Source organism: Hyperoodon ampullatus (genome assembly GCF_949752795.1).
Source record: "Hyperoodon ampullatus genome assembly, chromosome: 15".
NCBI classification, from domain to species: Eukaryota; Metazoa; Chordata; class Mammalia; order Artiodactyla; family Ziphiidae; genus Hyperoodon; species Hyperoodon ampullatus.
The window spans coordinates 66,771,300-66,797,476 of NC_136928.1; the positions used below are offsets into that span (position 1 = coordinate 66,771,300).

The 26,177-nt window shown below is 40.8% G+C and overlaps 1 protein-coding gene across 2 annotated transcripts in view; it reads right to left on the reverse strand.

Moving 5' to 3' along the window:
• BABAM2 (BRISC and BRCA1 A complex member 2) overlaps positions 1 to 26,177 on the reverse strand; it is a gene marked incomplete at its 5' end in the record, with an annotated part of 454,317 nt that overhangs the window by 67,893 nt on the left and 360,247 nt on the right. The window lies entirely within an intron of this gene.

The following is a 26,177-nucleotide window of genomic DNA, read 5'->3' on the forward strand; positions in this document are numbered from 1 at the left end:
TAGGTTTTAAGAAATGGTGCAAGAAATATATGGAGGTCAAGGAGAGACAGCAAAGAGGCCAAAGTTGAGTGAGAGAGAAAGCCCGGTGGGCAAGAGGAGCCTTGTCCTGAGAGAGGCCGCCGGGCACTTCCGAGCAGAGGAGAAACACAATGGAAGTGGTGTTTCAAGACGATTAACTTGGTGGCAGGGCACAGGAGCGACAAGCCAACCAGCTGCCAAGAAACAATCCAGGAGTGAGGTGATTGGCTCTAAACTGGGGTGGAGGCAGGGGAGCGGCAAACAGGGATAAGTAGCACCTGCATTTCCAGAGCACGTGAGGGTTTCCATTTGGCTTTCATGTTATTTAATCTCCACAAAACCCTGTGAAGTCGGCAGAATAAACAACCATACCATTTCACAGGTGAGGAGACAGTCTCAGGGCCAGTGTATGGTGAGGCTGGAAACTCAACCCAGGTTTTCTGACTGTGAGTGCGTGTTCCTTCTACTATGTGCGTGGTTCTCAAGACTAGCTACGCATCAGGCTTACCCAGGAAGCTGGTTTTAAAATATGCAAGTTCAGCAACGCCCGCCCCCCTGCCCCACCCATTCTGGATTCTGATTCAGTAATGAGGGGGGTGGGGAGAGGAGAGAGGCAGGGAGGTAGGTGTCCAGGTGTCGGGCTTTTTCAAGGCTTTGAGGGGTCCTGATGTAGGATCGGGGCTGGAACCTTGTGGGACCCAAGTGGACAAAGGGGGTACAAGAAGAGGAACAATTACCCTCCGTTCCAAGATCTGGAGCCTCAGTTCGTGGAGTCTGGTCCTACCATTAAATGCTGGGTGGAGCAGAAGCTGTTCAATCCAGGGAATATGGTAAAAACTGTCTCCTAGCCTGGGATGCTGTTTCAGCTCCATGTGTCTGTCTTAGTGGATTCCAGAAGACTGGCGGAGAGCAGTGGCTGTGAAGACCACCTCCTGTGTTGGAGGGCTCCGCACTCTCCCAGGTCTGAGTGAGCACGGGTGCTGCTGGGCCCCAGCCTCCCCATCTCCTATCGCTCTTCACTCCACCTGCTACTTCAGCCCTGTCAGTTCCCAGTTACATGGGGTCTTAGGGAAGCCTTCTCCAGCTTCCTCAGAACCTTCTCCAGTTCCACAGGACTCTGGAAATCCCTACCCTGCTGTGGGCTTTCTTGGTCTCACAGACTTCCCTGCTAGACACTGAGCAACTTGCTGGCAGGCACTGTCTGGCACCAGCTTGTTTTTCTGACACGGGAGAGGCTCAGTGACTATTGGTTTACCTTGTGTGGTAACCTCTGAATCTGAGACTAACTGAATAAACTTCTGTCCAGTTCTCAGCTTTCTGTTCCACCCCACCACGCTTTGGAGCAAATATGAACTTCTATGAAGGCACACGTTCACTAGACTGTTCTGATTACACTGAGGTTGGAATCCCAGAGTTGGGCCATGTCGGCCTTCCCCTTATTTTGTGCCTTTGTCCAAGCAATAGGTTGCCCCTTTTATTATATGGGGTTCATCCTCCACTCTATTTCCCTCCCGGAAGCTACAGGCTTTAAGTGATTTTGCCTTAACAATCATTTCCCCATGAAATAGCCACATTACTAAACCAAATTGACACAATTTCAAACCAAAGCAAAAAACTTAGTATTTCATTTATCCATGATACAACTTTATCACGGATAAGTGTTTGACTTCTATTAGGCTTTTTGAAGTACAGCTCTGAACACAGTTCGGTCATGGACCGCCATTGCTGCTTTTGTGAATAGTTAAACTGGAATAAATACTAGAAAGAATCTCTTATCTCCTGTTTATCATACCCCACCTTCAAAGTAGAATCTTAAAACCTTTTTGGATGCTTTCCCAAAAGAATTCTCCCAATTCTCTACCAGCTAATAGTAACTCTCCCTTCTCCTCTCCTCTTAAAAGGTATTTGTACCCACTGTATCTGTACTTTCTACAAACATGCCAACCAAAAGTTAATGCCCTTAACAGTAGAAACCACCTCTAAAATCTACCATGTGCCTAGAACTAAATGAGCAATCATTTGAAATTATTAAATGTTACTCATTAGCATAAATTTCATAAGCTGAGGGTAATTACCAAGCTTAAGCACACATCTATGAAACTTCAAAATCCATGTTAAACTTGCCAATTTCAAATTGATAGGCAGAGTCTTCCAATGTTACATTGTACAGTTAACCTTGCTGGTTGACCCTTTCCCTTTTAACTAATGGCTCTATAAAGGATGAATGTGGGGGTGATACCTGCTTTCTGTATGTATCTAAAATCTTTCCCAGTATTATGGTATTGCTTGAGTTTTTATATGTTAATGGAACCCTTACTGTAAAGAGCATGGACATTTACCATACTGCCAAAAGCAATGTATGGATTCAATGTAATTCCTATCAAAATCCCAATGGCATCCTTTACAGAAATTTTTTTAAATCCTAAAATTCATATGACACCACAAAAGACCCCAAATAGCCAAAGCAATCTTGAGTCAGAAGGACAGACCTAGAGGCATCATACTTCTTGATTACAAAATATATCACACAGCTACAGTAATCAAAACAGTATGGTACTGGCATAAAAACAGACACATAGACCAATGGAGCAGAATAGAGAGCCCAGAAATAAATCTACACATTTACAGTCAACTGATCTTTGACAAGATTACCAAGAACACATAACGGAGAAAGGACAGTCTCGTCAATAAATGGTGTTCAGAAAACTGGAATATCCACATGCAGAGGAATGAAACTGGACACTTATCTCACAATAAAAAATCAACTCAAAATGGATTGAAGACTTGAACATAAGACCCCAAACTATAAAACTACTAGAGGAAAACATAGAGAAAAAGCTTCTTGACACTGGTCTGGGTAAAGATTTCTTGGATATAATAACGAAAGCACAGGTAACAAAAGCAAAAATTGACAAATGGGATTGTATCAAACTAAAAAGTTACTGCACAGCAAAGGAAACAATCAACAGAGTGAAAAGACAACCTATGCGATGGAAGAAAATATTTGCAAACCATATATCCGATAAGGGGTTAATATCCAAAATATTTATGAAACTCATACTCAATAGCAAAAAACCAAGTAACCCAATTAAAAATCAGGCAAAGGACCTGAATAGACATTTCTCAAAAGTAGACACACTAAGGGCCAACAGGTGCTCAACATCACTAATCATCAGAACCACAATGAGATATCACCTCACGCTGTTAGAATGGCTCTTAGCAGAAAGACAAAAGATAACAAATGTTACCAAGGATATGGAGAAAAGGAAACAACTGATGGGAATGTAAACTGGTTCACTAATTATGAAAAATAGTATAGACATTCCTCAATAAATTAAAAATAGAACTACCATATAATCCAGCAATCTCACTTCTGGGTATACATCCAAGGAAATGAAATCAGTATCTTGAAGAGATATCTGCATTCCCATATTCATTGTAGCATTATTCACAAGAGCCAAGATATGAAAACAACCTACATGTCCACTGACGGATGAATGGATCAAGGTAATGTGGTTTACGTAGACAATGGAGTATTAATCAGCCTTAAAAAAGAAGGAAATTGGGCTTCCCTGGTGGTGCAGTGGTTGATAATCTGCCTGCTAATGCAGGGGACACGGGTTCGAGCTCTGGTCTGGGAGGATCCCACATGCTGCGGAGCAACTAGGCCCGTGAGCCACAACTACTAAGCCTGCGCATCTGGAGCCTGTGCTCCAAAAAAAGAGAGGCCGCGATAGTGAGAGGCCCGCGCACCACGATGAAGAGTGGCCCCCTCCTGCCACAACTAGAGAAAGCCCTCGCACAGAAACGAAGACCCAACACAGCAAAAATAAATTAATTAATAAACTCCTACCCCCAACATCTTCTTTAAAAAAAAAAAAAAAAAGGAAATCTTACTATTTGTGACCAAAATGGATAAACCTGGAGGGCACTGTGCTGTGTGAAATAAGTCAGACACAGAAAGACAAATATTGCATGATCTCACTTCTATGTGGAATCTTACAGTCAAACTCTTGGAAACAGAGAGTAGGACGGTGGTTGCCAGAGTTGTGGGGGAGGAAGAAATGGGGAGATGTTGGTCCAAGGGTACCAAGTTTCAATTATGCCAGATGGATAAGTTCTGGAAATCTAATGTACAGCATGGTGACTGCAGTTAACAACACTGCATTGTATACTTGAAATCTGCTAAGAGAGTAGATCTTAAATGTTGTTACCACACACAAAAATAAGAAAAGGAAAAAAACCAGGTGAATATGTGAAGTGATACATATGTGAATTTGCTTGATGGTGTTGACCATTTCACAGTATATAATATATCATAACATTTGGCTGTACACCTTAAATATATACCATTTTTATTTGTCAATTATACCTCAAAAAAGCTGAAATAAAGAGTGGCATGGATATTTAAGAGCCTTCTTTCCTTCACAATACGTTGACAGGTTGATCTCTCAGAATTTCTTTCTTTGAACAAGAACACCAGGAACTATTTGAAGACTGGCTGAGTCACGTCCCTGCAGCTGGAGGCACAGTGGTGCCCGTGAGGGCCCATGTTGTGAGGAGAGGAGGTTATGTTGGTTCACTCCCTGGGCGGGCGAGACCTTGAAGGAACAATGTCCCTGATGCATCAGGAAGTAGCCCTAGTGGCAGGTGGTGGCTCTGGTCCAGCTTGAGGCCCAACCAAATCAAACACACCCAACCACCCTGCATTTACAAAAACCTCTTCTATTTGAATGAGAGGTGAAAACTCTAAGACTCTGGGTCTGCGTTCTTCTGAAGAATTCCATACATGTGAAGCAGCTGCCTCCCTTTATCTCCGACACTGTCAAACAAGTAAAGCATTCCACAGAGCTTTAGCTGTGTGTTCATGGATGGCTATCATCTTCTAAATCGGGAAAACCAAATGAGACGCTCTACATCCTCTTTGTCTCCAAGGCTCTGGCACATAATCTGTATATGTCAACTTGGTGTTCACGTACCCCCTGCATAACTGACGCCCGCATCCCAGGCAAACAGGGCAAGATCATATCATTATAAGAATCAAGAAATAATAGCATTACATCATTGTGTGAGTAAGATGAGGCAAGGCAGAGCTGAAAGGGCTCAGCGTTTGAATTTAAACATTTGGGACCTGATTTAATCATTCTGCATTTACCACCTGTGGGGTCTTAGGCACGTTACTAAACCTCTCTGCTTTCTACCTTTCCATTTGGAGAATGGCAATCGTGATTTTTATCTGGCAGGATCGTTGTAAGGATTATGACACAATGCACATAAAGTATCTAACACAGTGATAGTCTCACAGTGAGTGGTCTTTAAATGACAACTATTAGTGTGATGTGGATTGAGGGCCCAGATACTTTCTCTTCCATAGAAACAGCAGAAGATATCAACAGACTGAAGGAAGAATCTTGCCATCGGGGTGAACAGGACTCGTGGTTCAGGAGTGAGAAGATGAAGGTGGTTTCCAGTTTAGGTTCAATCAAATCCATGACCAATAGCAGCAGTGGCCAAAACCCTCTCCAAAGCATAAAGCCCACGAAGTGGCAACATGGGTACCAGACATCAGCATTAAATGGGCTTGTTCTTAGATCTGGTCCTTTCTGAAGAGACAATTTTAATATAATTTTCTGGAGCAGTGGGCTATACTGATGATTTTCTAATTTTAAGTTCCTTGAGGGAAGGACCATATCTTATCTGTGTACCTGATATACTGCCTGGCTCAAGATGGGGCTTCAAAAAATAATTTTTAATTGAATTAAAGTAGTGGCCTTAACCCTGTTTTCCAGGCCAGAGGAGAGAAAAATAGCGCATGTACTATAAACAATGCCAAGGCAATATTCCTTCCAGCATCTTCATAATATGTATGTTAGCCAAGTACTGCTAAGTACTATTAGTCAAGTACTGTTAGAGCCTCTGATGTGCTCTTCAGTGTAAAAAAAACAAGAACAAAATCCAAAATATCTTCAGATTATTTTTATTGAACAGTCTGGGTTTGTTTTTACTCTTTCTACAGCCCATGTTCATATCTGTAGCCTCCCTTTTATGGGCTCTGAAGCTATAAATCTTAAAGAAGACAGATAAGGTAGGCACCTTGTTAAACAAAATCCCCACCAATATGACAAACATTCAAACAGGAGTGGCCTGCCTTTATCTCGTCGCCACCCAGTTTTGACGGAGTCTGTTTCCCTTTTACAAAGGGTTTGCTGTCTGAGAAGTGAACATTTTACCCAGGAGACCAAAAGTCACTCCCCAGCAAGGTATTTCCCAAAGGAGTTGTACTGTCTGTTCCAGAGTGCGTGCTGCGGCTGCTGAACTAACTCTCCAGGCTGCCCTGAACGCCTTGATTTTTATCTATGGTTAGAGGGATTGCGTTTTCTGATAACCTCAGTCCACTCCCCTGAAAACGTGGGTATGTATCCATATGCTGACTCATTCTGGGTGCAGAGAGCACAGAATCCCCTACAGAGGGTGGAGACTGCAGAGGCTGAAACTTCAGAGGAGGAGGAGAAGGCGGAAGGGGGTGGGATGGAGAGAACAGCAACCCAGAGGGCTGGATTGATTATTTACAAGCTAGTTTGCCAGCAGCCAGATAAGGGATGGATCCTGGCTGGTGACTGTTACCGTGCTGCTTCTTTTAGGTCTTTCACTTAATGATAAAGATTTGATGTGTTTATTAAGTCATTTGGTTGCCCTGGAAGTTGGACCTGTGCCTGTGGTGATAACTGTCTAGCAATGACTCCTGTTTGTTAACAAGCCTCAGCTTTTGTTTGCCGAAATGTGGGATTTAGTTGCATCTTTGTAGGTAGGAGATACTTTTAAAGGGACGGTTTTTAGGAAATTTAGATACATAGAGCTTGCCTTTCACTGGGAAGGATCACAGTATAGCTTTGCGGGATTTCTCTGCAAGGAATAATCCCCTCGGCACACATCAAGTCACACTACACACTGAGAGTATGAAGACCACTGATCTGTACAGGAGAACCAGACAGGATTCTGACCAGGGCACTGGGGCTGATCAAAACCATGGCGGCCAACAACGTTTGTGATCTCAGGGGGACCCAGCCCCAAAGTGAGTCACTTTCACAGCATGAGGAACACCAACTGATAGTCACCTTTTCAAGTGATGGGTCTGCTCCTTGTCACATTCTTAGAACTAATAAAGATTTACTTGTATTGCTACTAATGACAGTGTTCCAGTTCTTTTTAAAAATTACTATGCAATGTTTGATACATGTCAAAGAATACTTGTAATGCACATTTAACAGTGAAAAAATAGAACGTGAATGAATCCACACTCCCTCTCTGAACAAAGACACTACCCACAGGTTGAAGCCCCCTGTGTGCTCCCTCTTCCACTCGATCCCCCTGCCTCTCTCCCCAGAGATAACCACTATCCTCAATTATCTCTTTGCCATTCTTTTGTTTTTTAAAAACATGGTTTTAATGCCTATTTCTGTATCCCTAAATAATATTTTATCTGGTTCTGCTTGTTTTTGAGCTTTTTATATATAAATTCTATCACATACTATGTCTCCTGTGACTTGCTTCTTTCAGTCAACACTGGGTTTCTAAGATTTCATCTTTATTGTGTGCAGATATGGTTTTGTCATTTCCACAACGGTGTAATGTTGCATGGGGTGAGTTTAACACTATTCATTTATCTACTCCCCCATTAGTTTGTACCACGACTAACAATGCCACCGTGACTATTCTTGTACACTTGCTCCTCAAACACTCTTCCTCCTGGGCAAAGTCAAACAAATTTCTCAGCCTTCCTGCAGTGAGGGAGAGTCACATGACTGAATTCTGACCCATGGACTGTGCACGGGAGGGATAAATGCCACTTCTAGACCTGGCCCCTACAACCCTGGACGTGCTGGTCTGAGGCAGAAGATGCAGTGGAGGATGCCAAGGCCCCAGGGAATGGTGCAGCCACTGAAGAGAAGCAGCCAGGTCCCAGGATGCCTGCATGAAGCAGAGCCCTCCCCAACTCCCTAATGACCGTTGGTGAAGTGATAGCACAAAAAAAATAAACCTTTACTGTTAGCCACAGAGATGGGGGTTGCTTGCTGTATGTTAGGCTTTCCTGACTACTACAGCCTCCATTAAAATAGATTAGAGTGTGGGTATGTATGTAAGAAGGGGTCAGGTCAGGGCTCCGGGTGAGGAGAGAAGGAGGGAGGTGTGCCTATAAAATGGCACCTGGGATCCTTGGGGTGATGGAGACGTTGTGCGTCTTGGTTGTGTCACTTTCAATATCCTGGTTGTTGATAATGTACCACAGTTGTTCAAGATGTTACTGCCGCTGGAGGAAACTGGGTAAAGGGCACACGGGATTCCTCTGTGTTATCTGTTACGCTCCCATGTAAATGTACAATTATCTCAAAGGAAAAAGTTTTTAAAAAACTACGAAAGACGGTATGGTAAATATGGAGAAGTATTAACAAAAGGAGGAAGGCAATTTCTCCCTTGTTTTTGGAAAACAGATACGTAAAGTGGCATTAGGTACAGAGGATGGCCCTGAGACCCAGGTGTGTGCCCCAATGCACATGACTTTGCCCTTGGTTTCTTCACCTTAAAACAAGGACAATACCTGCCCTAAAACTTCACGGGGCTTGGGGAGATACAAATTACATGAGATGATAAATAGGAAAGTACTTTGAAATACTGAAAAGTTTTATACAGGATGTTGAAGACACATTTCTAGTAACAACTTGGGAATGACAAAGCATAATGCAAATCCCACCTAAATTTTTAAGAGCTGGAAAGCTGCGGGCTCTGAGTCTTTGTGTTCACTCAGCAACCATGATTGAGGGGATGTTAGGGATTGCACATCCGTGGTAACAAGATAAAAGTACTTGTTCCAGGTGCAGACAGAGTGTGAAATATGCTACTTCTAATGTAAGAAAGAAAAGAATCAAGAATATATATTTATACTTATTTTATACACATAAAGAAACTCTGCAAGCCGGAATTGAAAAACTAATAAAAGTGACAAGAAGAGGAACAGGGTGGTTTGAGCAGGGGTGAGGGTGAGACTTTTCATAGTGTGCATTTTTTTAAACTAGGTGAATATATTGCCTATTCAAACAATAAAATGCAAAATTTACGGGACATTCTTAGGGACGGTTCCTATATTGTGTGTGTGTGTGTGTGTGTGTGTGTGTGTGTGTGTGTGTGAGAGAGAGAGAGAGACAGACAGTTACTTTTGTTTTTCTCACGGCCTTACTTAGTCCCAGGAGGATGAAGTTTGCTGAGTGTTATCACTGGGGTGTGTATTTGTGTGTTCCCATGTGTGTGTGTTAGTACAAGTCTGCATATGCCAGAGAATTTTGGACAAGGTCTTACCTCTTTCATGTCTCCCCACATTGGAAATACCCAGAAGTCATGGAGTGGGGACCACTAGTGCAGCAACCCCTGCTCTTCAGTTTTCTGCCCCTTACCTTATTACTATGTTTAAGAACACCAACTGACTTAATTATATTATCACTTTACATGGGGAAACTGAGGCTGACCTAACTCACTTTACCAGACAAAATGAGATTAGAAATAGCAGCTGAGGTCTTTACTCCCACTTCTGCACTATAAGCACTAGTCAGTAACTCCTTGGCTCTTACATGGCTTAAAACGCAAATGCTCTCAGGGTACCGAAGTTAAACCCAGGTTGTTTCAAAGGACTTTCTAGTTGTTACAAGAATTAAATTTGAAAAGCTGAAATCAAGAAGCAATTCTTTCTGATTGTGTTGGTTTTCTGCAGCCTCCACGATCTTGGCCATAATGGAAACAATGAACCATGTTGGAGTAAACCGTCTTTGAACCTTTGAGTGTAGTCTCTTTCTGTCTACTCTCTGCAGAGTCCACTAAGCCTGCAATCTTGGGCTGTTCACCTCCCAGAAGAATGGGTCTTTTGAAGTATGCTGTCGTCTTGGTTGGAGGCCAACTGCGCATGCTTTCATCTTCTTGTAAACACAGTGTTCAAGCACTGTCCCATCGAAATGGGTTCTACCTTCTCATTGACTGACTGTGGTGGAATGATTTGAACTGAAGGTTTGGCCCACTCCATTCTTCCAACATAAAACAAAGGTTATGCCACTGGGAGATGCTTTGCTGAGACCACGATTCATTTCTGAGGTCTCAACCAAACACGAGCTGAAGGATTAACTTTGCAAATTCTTTTAATTTGTCTGACACAGGAGACAGTTTACAAAACATATGAGGTTTCCAGGCTACAGCCAAATGGAAAAATAAGAAATATTAGCATAGCCAAAGAGGTTTTAAAAGAAGACTGTTCATTGGGAGAAGCCTCAGGGAATCTGAGTACAGCAGACTGTGAGTTCCTTTAGAAAACGAACATGTCCCATTCAGCCCTATATCTTTAGTATTCAGTATGGCGCCTGTCACAAAGAATATGCTTAAACATTCATGGAGTTAGTTAAATGCAGCTGCCACCTGGGAGGACATAAAAAGACAAACCCCATTTCTACAAATGTTAGGGCCTAAAAAGCTAAATGAGACCCTATGTCTAACCTGACAGACTAACTGGAAAAATGCACAGAACTAAATTTGTATCTTTATTGGGAAACAAACTGAGGGGTGACAGTAGTTTAGGTCAGAGATTGCTGGGTGCCTGGCATTTAAAACGTGAATGTAGTTTGCTAATTCCCTCGCCTCATGGATAGATTGGTTTTGTAATTATCTTCACTAGACTCACCTGTATGCAAAGTTTGCTGATCACTGGCAGGTACTATGGTTTCCCTGGAGACAGGGAATCCTTAATCCACCTTTTCAACACTTGGGAGAGTTCAAAAGACTCACAGTACAAAGAGACAGATTCATAGTTCGGAGCATCAGAAGTAGCACTGGGAGAAGTAACTCATTTACAGAAAAGAACTAAGACTTAGGATTTGTACCCACCATGTACACTGGGGTAGGGACTCTCCTGATGATATACATACCTAGAGTCTTTTAAGTGTTACAGAAGTGGCAATACATATATACTATATTACGTATATAGTGTTATATAGTATATGTACTGTGCTCCCCAGCCTCTTTCAAATCATAGCATGTACTCAGAAAGTGCTATGATTTTATGGCACTATGGGAAAAATTTATGAGGCTGGCAGAGGTCACTGACCATAGGGTCCAGCTTCTCCAAGGACTGAAAGGATCAGTAGCCTATGTGTAGCCTGTCCGCAACCCAGCAGTATGTCCTAGCACGTGGGCTGGGAAGCTTTAGTGAACTGATGAGAACAAGAGTTCTGGAAAGGTCTTAGTTCAAATGCTGTTCCCTTCTACTACTAGCTGTGCGACTTCTGGCAAGTTACTTCATTTCTAGGTGCTTTAGTTTCCTCTACTGTAGAATGGGAACAAGTAGCCATCTTACAGGGCTGTTGAGAGAATTATATGGAATTAGGAATGTAAAGTACTTAGTACAGTACTTTGCACATAATCGGCATTCAGTAATAAGTGACACTATTTATACAAAACAATGGCATTATCATCTTCATCATCACCACCTATCATTAGAGGTCACTTCTTATCATCTTGGTAACCTCTGATTGAGAATGAATTAGATAAAGAAAAAATACCAGGTTGACTGAGACTGATGAAATGTGAATAAGATGCCTGCCTACTAATGAATTTTTTATTTGTTCATTTTTAAAATTGTGGTAAAACACACAGAACATAAACTTGCCATTTTTAAGTGTACAGTTCAGTAGCATTAAGCAGACTCACATTGTTGGGCAAACATCACCACCATCTATCTCCAGGACTTTTCTCATCTTCCCAAACTGAAACTCTACCTATGAAACAACAGCTCCCCACTCCCTGTCTTCCCGTTCCCTTGTAACCTCTATTCTGCTTTCCGTCTCTGTGAAATTGACTACTCTAGGTACCTCATATAAGTGCAATCACACAGTATTTGTCCTTTTGTGTTTTGACATTCCCTTCACCCTCACCTATCTGAATACAAGGGTTTAAATCTAGCCAAGGGTCATTCTCAGTCCAGAAGTCACTCCCCAAAGCCTCTTTCAGTACATTCTAGGCCAGGCCATGTCAAGAATTTGGACCACCTCTATGGGAGGAAAAGTTACCAACAAGGTTTCAAGTTCCAAACCAGAACCCCATTCAGTGTGAAGTATGACTGAATCCTTTTGTTAAGGGTTCAGTCAGGCCAAATAGTTCTGAATCATCCAAACTGGGGATGACCAGGGGTTTCTAGCTTGGGATAGATTCCAGGTGAAGCTGGTGAGAGCCTCCACCATGTATTTGTTTCATGTAAATGTTCACTCGTTGACCCTTCACCTGGATATCCAGTGGCTCATAAGATTCAACATATCCCAAACTGGGCTCAACATTTCCAAATCTGCTCCTCCTAACATAATCCTTGCTTCAAATGATGGCATCATCGGTTGTCTAGATGCCTATGGAAGAAATCTGGGAATCATCCTACTTCTTCTTAGTCCTTGACTGGGATCAACTACTAAGTTTTGCCAGTTTTACTTCCATTCTTTTTTTTTTTTTTTTGCGGTACGCGGGCCTCTCACTGTTGTGGCCTCTCCCGTTGTGGAGCACAGGCTCCGGACGCGCAGGCTCAGCGGCCATGGCTCACGGGCCCAGCTGCTCCACGACGCGTGGGATCTTCCTGGTCCGGGGCACGAACCCATGTCCCCTGCATCGGCAGGCAGACTCTCAACCACTGCGCCACCAGGGAAGCCCTACTTCCATTCTTGAAATATTTTCTTTCCCTTCATCTCTATCATGACTGCTCTAGTTCAGGTCTAATAATCTTTTCCCTAAACTACCTTTTTAGGTTTCCAGGTTCACATTTCAAATCACCTTCTACATAATATCAGAATAATCTCTTTTTATAAAAAGCAAATATATGCCCCTTCTCTACTGAGCATTCTTCAGTACCTTCTTGCTATCCTCAGGATAAAGTCCATATCCGTCAGACTGGTATACGATGCTCTCTGAGTTCTGGGCTCTTACCGACTCGCTAGCTCAATCTGACACTCTTCAGGCTCTATTATATTGATACATTAGAAGAATTCTAAGACACTTACAGTTCCTCACATATACTCTGTGTCTTCCCACAGTGCTTTTGTTTATGCTAGCCTCTCTGTCTGAAATGTTCTTACAGCCCTCCTGTCCTACCGGGTTGGGTGCCCCTTCTCTGCATTCCCCAAACATCTGGTGTACGCCTAGCATTGCACTTTAAATGTTTCACTGTTGTTTTTATATGTCTATCTTCCTCACTAGACTGAGCCATTCCAGAAGAGGCAGCATTCATCCGGTATCCCTAGAGTCTTGAAAGTGCCTGAACCAAAGCAGATGTTCAATATGTGGTGAATAAAGGACTAAATCAACAAACAAATGAGAATAACTATGGCATAGGTCAGGTCTGGATGCCACTGGAAGGAAGGAAGGAAGGAAGGAAGGTCAACATACAGAAGTCAATTGTATCACTATATATTAACAATGAACAATTAGACTATGAAAATTAAAAAAATACTTCATTCACATTAGCTTAAAAGACTTAAGAATTAATTTAACAAAAGATGTACAAGACCTGTATACTGAAAACTATAAAACACTGCTAATGGAAATTAAAGAAGATGTAAATAAATGAAAACATGCACCATGTTCATGAATCAGAAGATTCAGTATTTCTAAGATGGCAGTTCTCCCCAAATTGAGCTACATATTCAGTGCAATCCCAATCATTCTTTTTGTGAAGAAACTGACAAGCTAATTCTAAAATGTGTAGGAAAAGGTAAAAGATCTAAACAGCCTAAACAATTTGAAAAAAGAAACACAAGGTTAAAGACTTATCCTACCTGATTTCAAGGCTTACTATAAAATGAAAGTATAGATACATAGATCAATGGAACAGACTAGAGATTACAGAAATAGATATACACTTATTTGGTCAATTGATTTTTGGCAAAAGTGCCAAGGTAATTCAATGAGGAATGGACAGTCTTTTCAACAAATGGTGTTGGAACAAATGGTTATTAGTTTAGGAAAAAAAAAAAAAAAAAAGAACCATGCCCCTTACCTCACACTATACACAAAAATTAACTTGAAATGGATCACAGACTTATATTTAAGAGCTAAAACTATAATCTTTTTAGAATAGACAAGGCAGAAATTCTTGCTGAACTAGATTAGGCAAGAATTTCTTAAGCAGAACACAAAAAGCATGGCCCTTAAAATCAAAAAGTAATAAAATGGACTTCATCAAAATTTATTTTTTTTGCTCTTTGAAAGACATAGTTAAGAAAATGAAAAGGCAAGCCAGAGATTGGGAAAAAAGATCTGCAGAAGATATAACTGAAAAGGGGCTTGTATCCAAAATATATAAAGAATTCATAACTCAAAAATAAGACAACAATCCAATTAAAAACCGAAAAAAGATTTGAACAGACACTTCACAAAATAACTTACTTTGCAAATAAGCACATGAAAAGATGCTCAACTAGCCATTAGGGAATTGTAAATTAAAACCACAATGAGACACTACTACACACCCTATAACAACTGAAATTAAAAGGACTGATAATAGTGAGTGTTGGAGAGGATGTGAAAGAACTGAAGACCCATACACTGTTAGTGAGAACGTAACAACTTACAGCCTTCTGGAAAACAGTATGGCAGTACGCTACTGAGTTAAACATATATTTACTATATGATCCAGCATCCCCACTCCTAGGTTTTTACTGAAGAGAAATAAAAACATATGTCCACACAAAGACTTGTGAAAGAAAGAAAATATAAAAGACTATACTCTTTATGATTCCATTTTTGTGAAATTCTATAACAGAATAAACTATAGTAATGGAAAATATGGTCAGTGGCTCCCTGGGGCTGGAGGTCAAGGGAGGGGATTAACTGCAAAGCCACAAGAGAAACTTTTTAGGGCGATGAAAGTGTTCCATGTCTTGATTGCAGTGCTATTTCTATGACCGTATGTGGTTGCCAACATTCATTTAAGTGTTCACTTAAAATGGGTGAACTTTACTACATGGAAATGACACCTCAAAAAAGATGGAAAAAAATATGCTTCGTGGACTTATGAAAGTTGAATTTGTACAATTAGGAAGCATACAATATGCAAATGGAAAAGTCATTAAACCTTAAATCTGAGCATTATTTTCCGGCTTTTTCCTTATGCTGAACATTACTCAGTTCTTCAAGCTAGCGTTAAGATGTCAGCAGTACAATACTGAACACATACTGTTGTAAAAGTACTCACCTGTCTTAGTATCTTAGAACTGAGCCATTCAAACATAGGAAAAGTAATTGGATTTAAGAAACCTGGTTTCTAGTCCTATTCTTCCCCTAACATCATGCATGGCCTTGGTCCAGGCATTCAGCCACATCCTATCCCTGTAATACAGAGAGTTTTCAGAGATTCTTAATCTGAGGTAAATGCACCCCCCTCCACACCTCCTCCCCCTCCACAAGGGTCCTTGGATAAAATTCAGGGAACTTGCATGGGAAAAATGTATGTCTTTATATTCACTACTTTTAACTGAAATTTAGCATTTCCTCTAATTATGAATGCAGGCAACCAACTGTAGCAGTGTTAGCAGTACCTTGACTTTGTTATCAAGAGAAATCACAGATATTTTTATATCACATTGTGGTTGTTGCTCATATCTTCAAATATTCTTTATGCTCATCACTATTTCAAAATTGCAGTGGTTATTAGATTTGCCATGGATATTGTTATTTAAGGTATTTACAAAGAAGCTCTTATATCTCTGTTATTACTTTTTAAAGATTTGATAATAGTATTTTAATATAATTGGCTTCCTTGTAGTACTATATAATTTATTTTATGCATTTTAAAACACTGAAGAAAGGATCCATAGGGTTCACCAAAGGGGTCTTTGGCACAAAAAAATGTTAAAAACCCCTGGGCAAGATGACCTCTAACCATTCAATTAACTGCTAAGAATTCTATGCAAAACTGGCATAGAGATAGATAGCTCATATTGTAAATGAGATAATTAAAAGCACTTTATAACTGTAAGGTGGTATACTAACGTAAGAGGTTGTCTTCTATAGACCCATGGGTGAAGCGATGTTTTCAACGATTTCACCCCTTACTTTTTTTTTTTTTGTGGTACGCAGGCCTCTCACTGTTGTGGCCTCTCCCGTTGCAGAGCACAGGCTCCAGATGCACAGGCTCAGTGGCCATGGCTCACGGGCCCAGCTGCTCCATGGCATGTGGGATCTTCCCAGACCGGGGCACGAACCCGCGTCCCCTGCATCGGCAGGCGGACTCTCAACCGCTGCACCACCAGGGAAGCCCCACCCCTTACTTTCTTAACTAAATTATGGGGAAGGAAAATGGATGGTGATATCCATTACTTGCATCCACATTTCTTTTCTAAAGAAAGATTTTCAAGATTTATGGGTCTTGACTTATTTGGATCCTGCTTTGAACAAACCAACTGTAAAAAAAACATGTTTGAGACAAACAGGGAAATTTGAACATAGACTGGGTATTAGATAATATTAAAGAATTAGATGTAATAATGTTATTTTGGATACAGCTCTTTTAAAAAATTCTTATCTGTTAGAGATGCACATTGAATTACTTACAGGTGAAATAATATTTCACATTTGCTTCAAAATATTCCAGAAAATTTTTTAAAAAAAGAAAGAACGTAGACAAAACTACAATATGGGTGATGGGTACATGGGGGTTCATTATATTTTTCTCTCTACTTTTGTGTTTTGAAATTTTTATAATAAAAAGTATTTTTTAAAAAAGATTCATAGGCTATCAGGATAGATCCAGACCACAGAAATGCTTGGACTGTACTCTGTATAAAAAAAAAAAAAATCAAAATCATGTAAAGGAGCATGCAGCTTGCCACAGTTCCTACCACTCCCACTTGTCTTAGAACCTGGGCTACCCCACATCTATGTTGCCTCTTTGGCTGTAGGTTTGCATGGACTTTGTATAAGGAACCATTATAACTGACCACATTACTATGTCTAAACAGGTTAAATCTAGTTTTTGATAATCAGGAACTGGTAATTCTTTTCTGTTTGTTTCGTTATTTTTATTTTATTTTTTTTGTGGTACGCGGGCCTCTCACTGTTGTGGCCTCTCCCGTTGCGGAGCACAGGCTCCGGACGCACAGGCTCAGCGGCCATGGCTCATGGGCCCAGCCGCTCCGCGGCATGTGGGATCCTCACGGACTGGGGCACGAACCCATGTCCCCTGCATCGGCAGGCGGACTCTCAACCACTGCGCCACCAGGGAAGCCCTCGTTATTGTTTTTTGTTTTTATCCCCAATCTTCATTTTAAAAAAATTGAACTATAGTTGATTTACAATATTGTGTTAGTTTCAGGTTTATAGCAAAGTGATTCAGATATATATATATATGTATATATATATATCTCCTTTTTTACATTCTTTTCCATTATAGGTTATTACAAGATATTGAATATAGTTCCCTGTGCTATACAGTAAACATTCTTGTTCATCTCTTTTATATATAGTCGTGTGTATCTGTTAATCCCAAACTCCTAATTTCTCCCTCTCCCCCTTTCCCCTTTGGTAACCATAAGTTTGTATTCTATGTCTGTGAGTCTGTTTGTAAATATGTTCATTTATATTATTTTTTAGATTCCACATATAAGTGATATCATATAATATTTGTCTTTCTCTGTCTGACTTACTTCACTTAGTATGATAATCTCTAGGTCCATCCATGTTGCTGCAAATGGCAATATTTCATTCTTTTTTATGGCTGAGTAATATTCCATTGTATATGTATACCATATCTTCTTTATCCATGAATCTGCTGATGGCCACCTAGGTTCCTTCCCTGTCTTGGCTATTGTAAATAGCACTGTTGTGAACATTGGGGTGCATGTATCTTTTGGAAATAAGAGTTTTCGTCTTTTCTGGATATATGCCCAGGAATGGGATGGCTGGATCATATGGTAACTCTATTTTTAGTTTTTTAAGGAACCTCCATGCTGTTTTCTATAGTGGCTGCAGGAGCTGATAATTCCTTAATTAAGCCACTTATTTTTCTCTTTCTATGGCCACAGAGTGAAACCCTACTTGGGCCAATATATCTGTGCCACTGGACAGGGGATCACAGCTAGACAAACTGTCACCATCACTGAGGAGTGACGCTAGCTTCATGCCTCACTGCCTTCAGATCAGTAATGTCTTTGGTGAGATGTCCACTTGCATTCCTGGGAGATGAGAGAGTATATGCATATCTCCCAGTGCATGGATGGTCACTGACCCTCTACCTTTGTTCCTGGGACTTACAGTTCTCTGTGAAACTCCAAAGGCTTTTGACATTCATCACATAGGTGGGGATACTGCCAACCAATGACCTGAAGCATTATAGTAATATCGTTTACTAGCACATAGGCTCTGGAATCAGTTCCTGGATTTAAATCCTAACTCTGTCACAGTGAATACATTTACTCTTTCTGTGCCACAGTTTTGTCATTTGTAAAATGGGGCACTACTAGTAATTATCCTCAGAAGGATGTTGTGAGGAAGAATAACAATATATATACGCAAGGTACTGAGAACAACTTCTAGAGCATGGTATACACTTAATATCTGTTAACTATTGTTACTGTAACTATTATCTTCAACAACAGCAAAAGTTTTACAGCCAAAATAATGCACGTTTCAATAATACTTTAAAATTGATTCTAAGAAAAGGTTATACTGAATGAGATTGATATTATAAAAGTTACTCTTTGTAAACAGCTTCCTTTCTTTTATTGAGTGAGGTGCCTTCTTGGGTTACAGTCTGTTAATTTCAAAGCCACTGCATATGTTTTTAAGTCAAAATCACTGAGTATTCATGACCTTTCTTTAATCAGATAAACTCACTTTAGCAATTACTTTACTCCAACAATTACAGTTGAAAAGAATAATATAACATATATAAGAGGGCATTTGGTATTGTGTATCTGATTTACAACCTCTTTCCTTACAAGAACTCCTTTAAGGTCACTGTAAAGGTCTCACAAGGTATTAGAATGAAGAGAATATTCCCAATGAAAATTAATGAAATGAATTCTCAAACCAGGGTCAGAAATTACAAAAAAAAGACTTTCTGGAAGTAGACTCTAAACATGAAACAGAAGTCTCAATTTGAATCAAAATAGTGACAGTGGTTGCTAAAGGACTGGAGCTATTTGAGCTGTAAACCTTGAAGAGGGTGTGTTTGTGTGTGTAATCAAAAGACAAAAACCACTTTGCCCAGCAGAGCTAACCACTTTCAAGGAAGTCCAGGATAAAAATTAACCCAAATGTTTAAAGTATCCAAAATACCCATAGTTCTCTTAATCAAAGCAAAAAGGCATTTTGCATTAGAAAGTAGATTTTCTTTTATCTTTTTCTATATTTTTAAATCATTTTGAACAGTACAGAGAACCGATTGGTTTCACTTTCTGTTCATAATCAATTTTAGTTCTTGCTGCTTTAATAGTTACTATTACTACTAAAATGATAAAATTAAATCACAAAGATTTACATATTCCTGATCTGAGGTAAATATATTAATTCTAAAATAATATCACACTTTTTATAAATCTGGCTTGAAATGAATTCTAATGCATATCATTGTGGTTCCTAATTTTAATCACTTTGTTGATTCTGATTTACTCTTCAAATCTATTTATTTATATAAAAATGAGATCTGTATCCAAAAAGCAAGCAGGTTTGGGAAACCACACAGTTTTGGTTTTACTGAATTATCTAGTAGCCATCTTGTTTGTTGCTGCTAAATATTCTACAAGACATTGTTTCCGTGGCAAAGAGATGAGTTCACACCACTTTGCTCAGGAGCTGAGTGGCTGTCAATTTCACAGCTTTGCTTTGAAGAGTGGTGAAACGACAGTGACACATCAATGCAAATAATTTCCTTGGTTATACTAGCAATCACACAGCCTGACACAATCAGAGCTTGGAAGGGGCATTTGCAACAATAAACAGAAGGCTCTGATTTTTACTTAAAATTTCAAAAGCTGTCCTGATTTCTAGCTTATTGGCCTTGATTACAGGCCTATGAGGAAAGAATTATTTAAATGACTAGCGGAATTAGTCTGCAGTTGTCAATTTCCTCTAGCTTTCAAAAAAAAAGAAAAAAGAAAAAAAAAAAGTCTTACCAGAAACTGAGCTCTCTGTAAAGCAAAATTACTGTTTTCTGGACTAATGTAAGCTTAAAACTAATGAATGACCAAATGAGTGGAAAGAGAGACAGATAAGGACAAATACCAAAAGAAGTATATTAGGGAATCTGTGTGAACTTTAATTATTGAAAATAAAGAAAAAAAATCAGAGTAAGAAACTCATCATCTGCTAGAACAAATAAACCCTGCCACCTCCTTCTGCCTCTACTATAACAACTGTGAAATGGAGTAACAGAGCATTCAAAGTCCTACTAAGACCTACCTGAAATAACGGACAGAGCAAAATACAATGAAAATTATTTTCTTCTTTTAGTTTCTTTTGAAAATATAAGATTGTCTATAACTAACAGAAAAGGCTGTATTGTTGTATTTACATGATGACATATATAGATATAACATATATGACAATAATAGCACAAACAAGGGGGAGAAGGAGGAGCAAAGCTGTTATATTTTACCAGAATTAAGTCACTATTAAACTGAAGTAGACTGTGTTAAGTTAAAGACGGATACTGCAATCTCTAGACCAAACTACTAAGAAAATTTTTTTACAAAAGATAGCTAAAATATCAACAAAGAAATTAAGATGGTACACTAAAAACATTTGTTTGACACAAAATGAGGCAGTCAAAGAGAAACAAAAAAGGAATGAGACAAACAGCAAACAATATCAAAATGGCAGGCCCCAATCCAACTATACCAATAATTATATTAAATGTCAATGGATTAAACTCTCTAATAAAACAGCAGAGTTTGTTTAAATGTACACAAAAGCAAAACCCAACCATATGCTGTCTACAAGAGACACACTTTAGATTTAAAGGCATTAAAAAAAAAAAGGTTGAAAGCAGTGGGCTGGAAAAGGTATACCAAGCAAACAATAAACAAAATAGAGCTGGGATGGGTTATTAATATCAGATGAAATAGACTATAAGACAAGAAATATCTAGAGACAAAAAGGAACATTCCATAACAATAAAGGGGTCAATACGTCAGAAGATATAACAATTATAAACGTACGTGTACCTAAGAACAAAACTGACAGAACTGAAAGGAGAAATAATCCTTCCTGCATTTGTTAGTAGTAGCTACCTTCCTCAACCAAAGGCTTTCCCCAGTTCCTGCCAGGAAACCCTTTCCTACAGCTACAGCTATAGCTCCTTCCAGCTTCTGGTAACCACACTCTCCTCTTGCCCATGCAGTCCTAGGGAAGGTAAAGACTCGCTGCTGCTGCTACCATCCTTTCTGGTTTTTTTTAACACAGTCCTTCCATTGAATTCTCCCTAGTTACCTGTATGATGTGCCATCTGTTTTCTGATGGAAACTTGACCTATATCTAAACTCCTCTCCTTGATTTGAAAGAGACTAGTAGTTTCTTACTAAATAGGCATTCTCTCTTTCTCACTCAAGTTAAAAGAACTCTGATTTTTAGTTGGGCATTTGCTGCCCCAGAAACAGAACTACATTTCCCAGTCTGCCCTAGCACACCTGCTGAGGCCTTATGAACTAAGTTCTAGAACGATGACATGTAATTGGAAGTGGTGCATGAGACTTCTTCAAAGTCTCATTAAATGAGAAGGTTTGTACCTTCCTTCCATCTTTTCTCTATTCTCTTACTTGGATTGTGACAGCTGGAGCTCCAACAGCTTTTTTGGCCTATACGCAAGAAAGTCACACCCAAGGGATGATGCAGTATAAAGCTTCAAGGAACCTGGGTCCCATGTGACCTTTGGATATGTCATTCCAGCCCTGGACTGCTTCCTTATACACAAGAAAGAAATACACTTCTATCTTGCTTAAACCATTGTTTTTCAAGTGTTTTATTACCACTCCATCCTGACACACATGGCCTGGGAGGCACTATCTTATCTGGCCCTGACTCTCTTTCTAACCTCTCTCATGTGACTCTCTTTGCTCACTGTGCTCCAGTCACACTGGCTCATGCAAAGCCCTTTGCTACCTTTTGTAGCTCTTTGTACAAGAGGACTTTCTTTCCCCTGAAATCTCTTCACTGAATCTGAATGGCTGCTCGTTAAGGTCTCAGCTGAAATGTCAGCTCCTATGCGACCATCCTAACAACAGCTCCCCTCTTAGCCTCTTTCAAAGCCCTCTGTTTTGTTCCATTATGGTATTTGTCACCATCTGTAACATATATTTGTTAGTTTACTTCTTTATTGTCTGTCTCTCTCATTAGACTCCATTAGGGACAGTGTCTCTCTTTCTAATTCTCTCTTATATATATAACATATGAAGTTTTCTCTGTGTCACACATTACTTTGTGCCTTGCATACATTAAGCAAGCTTAGAGAATATTTGTTTGTAAAAATGTGTATCAGTGTACCACACCTTTATCTGATCTCATTTCTGATCTTTTTTCTCAACCCCTAGATCAGGGGTTGGCAAACTTCTTTGTAAACAGTCAAAGGGGAAATATTTTAGGCTACACCATTTTTGTTGCATATTCTTCTTTTCTTTCTCCTAACAATTTTTTTTTTTTTTTTTTTTTTTTTTTTGCGGTACGCGGGCCTCTCACTGCTGTGGCCTCTCCCGTCGTGGAGCACAGGCTCTGGACGCGCAGGCTCAGCGGCCATGGCTCATGGGCCCAGCCGCTCCGTGGCATGTGGGATCCTCCCAGACCGGGGCACGAACCTGTGTCCCCTGCATCGGCAGGCGGACTCTCAACCACTGCACCACCAGGGAAGCCCCCCCCCAACAACTCTTTAAAAACATAAAAACCATTCTTAGCTCAAGGGCCATATAAGAATAGACTCAGGGTGGAGTTTGGCCCATAGGCTGTGGCCAACCAACCCTTGCTGGAGACTCTAAGTGTCTTAAGGTCAAGCCTGAGTTATTTACTTATAACCCCTGGGACCTAGCACAACACTGAGCACACAGCAGGTTCTCAATCAACTCAGAACTCAGGTGAATTGGATTAAATTGATTGGGTTAGGGGTCAAGAAGGGAAGAAATGAGATGGAATACCTAAAATGGTCAGATTTGGTCTAATATGTATTTTGCCAGGGAGATAAGGCCTATGGTCCAGGCTGGATGACTCAAAGGGTCATTTACCAAGGAGTTACAGGTAACTGGAAAAGATCTCAATACCCTCTCCTTCCAAGCAGCAACCCTGTGACCTTAGGCAGCTGCATTCCTTATAGTGCAGCTGACAGGGGCCCATGAAAAACAGCCAATTCTCCCCAGTGGTTGCTTTTGTTCTGTGTTACTGTGCCTTGCTTTCTGGTTCTCTTGTCATCCAGTATTCTGAAAAGCTGCTGCCTTAAAGGTAGCATCTACCTCCAGAGGTAAATACAGCTTGGCAAATACAGAATTACCTACATAACCACTACAAATAATTCTTAGAGGATGGCCAGGAAACCTTTCTGAAAACAGTTTCTGAATGAAAGCAAGTCCCTGATCCTGCTGTGGTTCCAACTCTTGCGATACGTTGATATGGATGACGGAAAGAAAGAAGGAATAAATGGATGAAAATTCTTCATGGCCAGAGCTCCCACTCCTGCAACTGCCAGAATGCCAGGAAGTTGCAGTGTCTCCTGAGAGATCCCAGAATACATACAATGTTCTCTCTCCCCTAGGGCATTCTTACTTCCAAACACTCTGGCAAGGTCTGAGGTCACAGCCATCAGCCTCAAGAGAGGAGTGCCTCTTTCCTCTAGCATCCAGAATGCTCAGAATTATTGCCAGCACCCGCCCTCTCGACAAACCTCTTCCCGGGCCTGGGCAGAAGAGAGGGTGGGGGAGAACAGAGACGTTATCGGGTGTCCTGCCAGGTCTTCGATCTGCACGGAGCAGTGAACCAGCCACACAAGACTGGCTCCATCTCCAGGCGCTTCCTTCTTCCTTTTTCTTGTTCTTGAGATCTCAGAATAATTCAAGGCAATGTTCTATCATTAAGTCTCTGCCACCCCATGTTCAACTCCCATCTTCATGATAAGAAAAAAGGGAATAAGTGGTCCCATGGGGGTTGTAACCAAGCAAGCAGATGCTTCCAAAAGAAGGTAAGTTTCAGATGCTTAACTGTATGACTGAATAAAATGCATTACCCGACCAAGCTTCACTATGATGTTACAAGTCCTACATTTTAGATATAAGAAAGAAGCAAAAGGGTGGAAATAATTTACTTAAAGACAGGCTGTGAGTGAATGATGGAGCAGGAAACAGCATCAGAGTCCCTTGATTCACAGACAAGGTCTTATCTACCAAAGAGCCGAGAACGTGGGTCGTGTCGCTTAGAGCGGAGAGCAAACGGCCTGGGCAGGAAAGGAGTAAGAGCCTAAGGAAACACTTTGGAAAAAGTAAATTAAACAGATCTCGAGGTCCCCATACCTGTTCTAATGAGTGTCTGGGGGTTCTATGTTTCTGAAGAAGGTAATCAAAACTAAGTGAAGATATGGCTTTAGGACTTAATTTTGCATGTGACAGCGGAAGGTAGAGAAGGGGCTGTAAGACATGGTGGATACACGGTACTGTGGGGAAAACAGTCTTTGGGGAATAGACCTTCCAGAGGAACAAGAACTGCCGTGACACTGACCGCACTGAGAGGAGGCCCGGCAGGAGCTGAGAGGTGGACGCTCTTTTATCCCTGAACAGCTCTCCGGCCAGGCCCCGCCGGAACAGGCAGCCTTGAGATGCACGTGGAAAACACAGGTGAGGAAGATCAGTGCCAAGGATATCTTTTTTCCCCTTATATCTGATATGATCTGACATCATCTTTTTTGAAAATGGAATCATGGCTAGGAGACCAAAGTAAGTTTTGGGACAAACCGTTGAGATTTCATGCCACTGTGGGATGAAGAAATTGGTTGAAGCAGTCATCTAATTGAGTGTTTGTAACTGTCCTTCTGTGTGTCCTCCCTTCTGCGTCCTTCTCTCACAGCTACTCTGGGAGGCCTCAGACCATAGCCACCACCATTCGTGGCAGGGTACAGCTCCCTATTGCTGAGCTGGGCTAGAGGAAACACACCAGACTAATCCCCCAGGCAGCTGTCCAGGGTCATGAGACACAAACCAAGCATACAGTCAGGATCTGGGGTCAGGTTACCAGGCTAGAAACAGAATCACTGGGATCAAGATGGTGGGGCAAAGTGGACAGAGCAAATAGGAAGTGAGATCTCAGAAAGCAGTTAACACTCAGAACAGAAAACCAAAGCCGTGATAAGGTCAGAATTAACAGTGAGAGCTGGAAGCAGCAGTAAGAAGTTCAGCTCAGTAGAGCCACAGAAGATGGTGAGCAAAGAGGAGAGTGCCAGGAGGCCTTGACTGTGGGACTTCCTCTTCCACCTGGCCCTGTATTGTAGGTTAAGCTCCATCTGCTGATGTCTCCACAGGACTTACCAACCAAATCCCCAGTGACATAAGAGGGAACTAAAACAGAGGGAGGCTTGTCCTAGTGATTTGAACAAGGTCATATAATTAGCTGGAGGCACACCCAAGATGAAAATCTTCACCTCTCCACTCTCTGCTTATCTGTACACATAATTAATATAGAGCAACATGCTTGCATTTTTCAGATGCATTTGAAAAGATGGTCCCAGTGTAAGACTAGTTATCGAGTAGGAGCTCCGTATGAAGCACTGCATGACAGGTGGTTATCATTGGGAAATACCTTAAACGAGAGGGATAACCAACTTCTTAGAAGTACGTATGGCCAACTCTCAATTATCTCTATGCAGATTATACCGTGGTAAGGTTTTCATTAGAGCTTTCTTCCCTCTACCACTATGGACATTTTTGGGTTTCTTCCCCTACTATCTGTAGATGTGACATCAGGTAAGACAAATTAAGAACTATTTTAGCCTAAGCAAATCATAACCAAGAAAGTAAAACCGTTGGGGAAGAAAAATCCCCCCAAGTCATTATCTTTACACTGACAGCTTGGCTAAACAGGGCCAAAGCTGTGCATCCTGAAATAGTTTATTAAAGTCTAGGGTAGTTCCA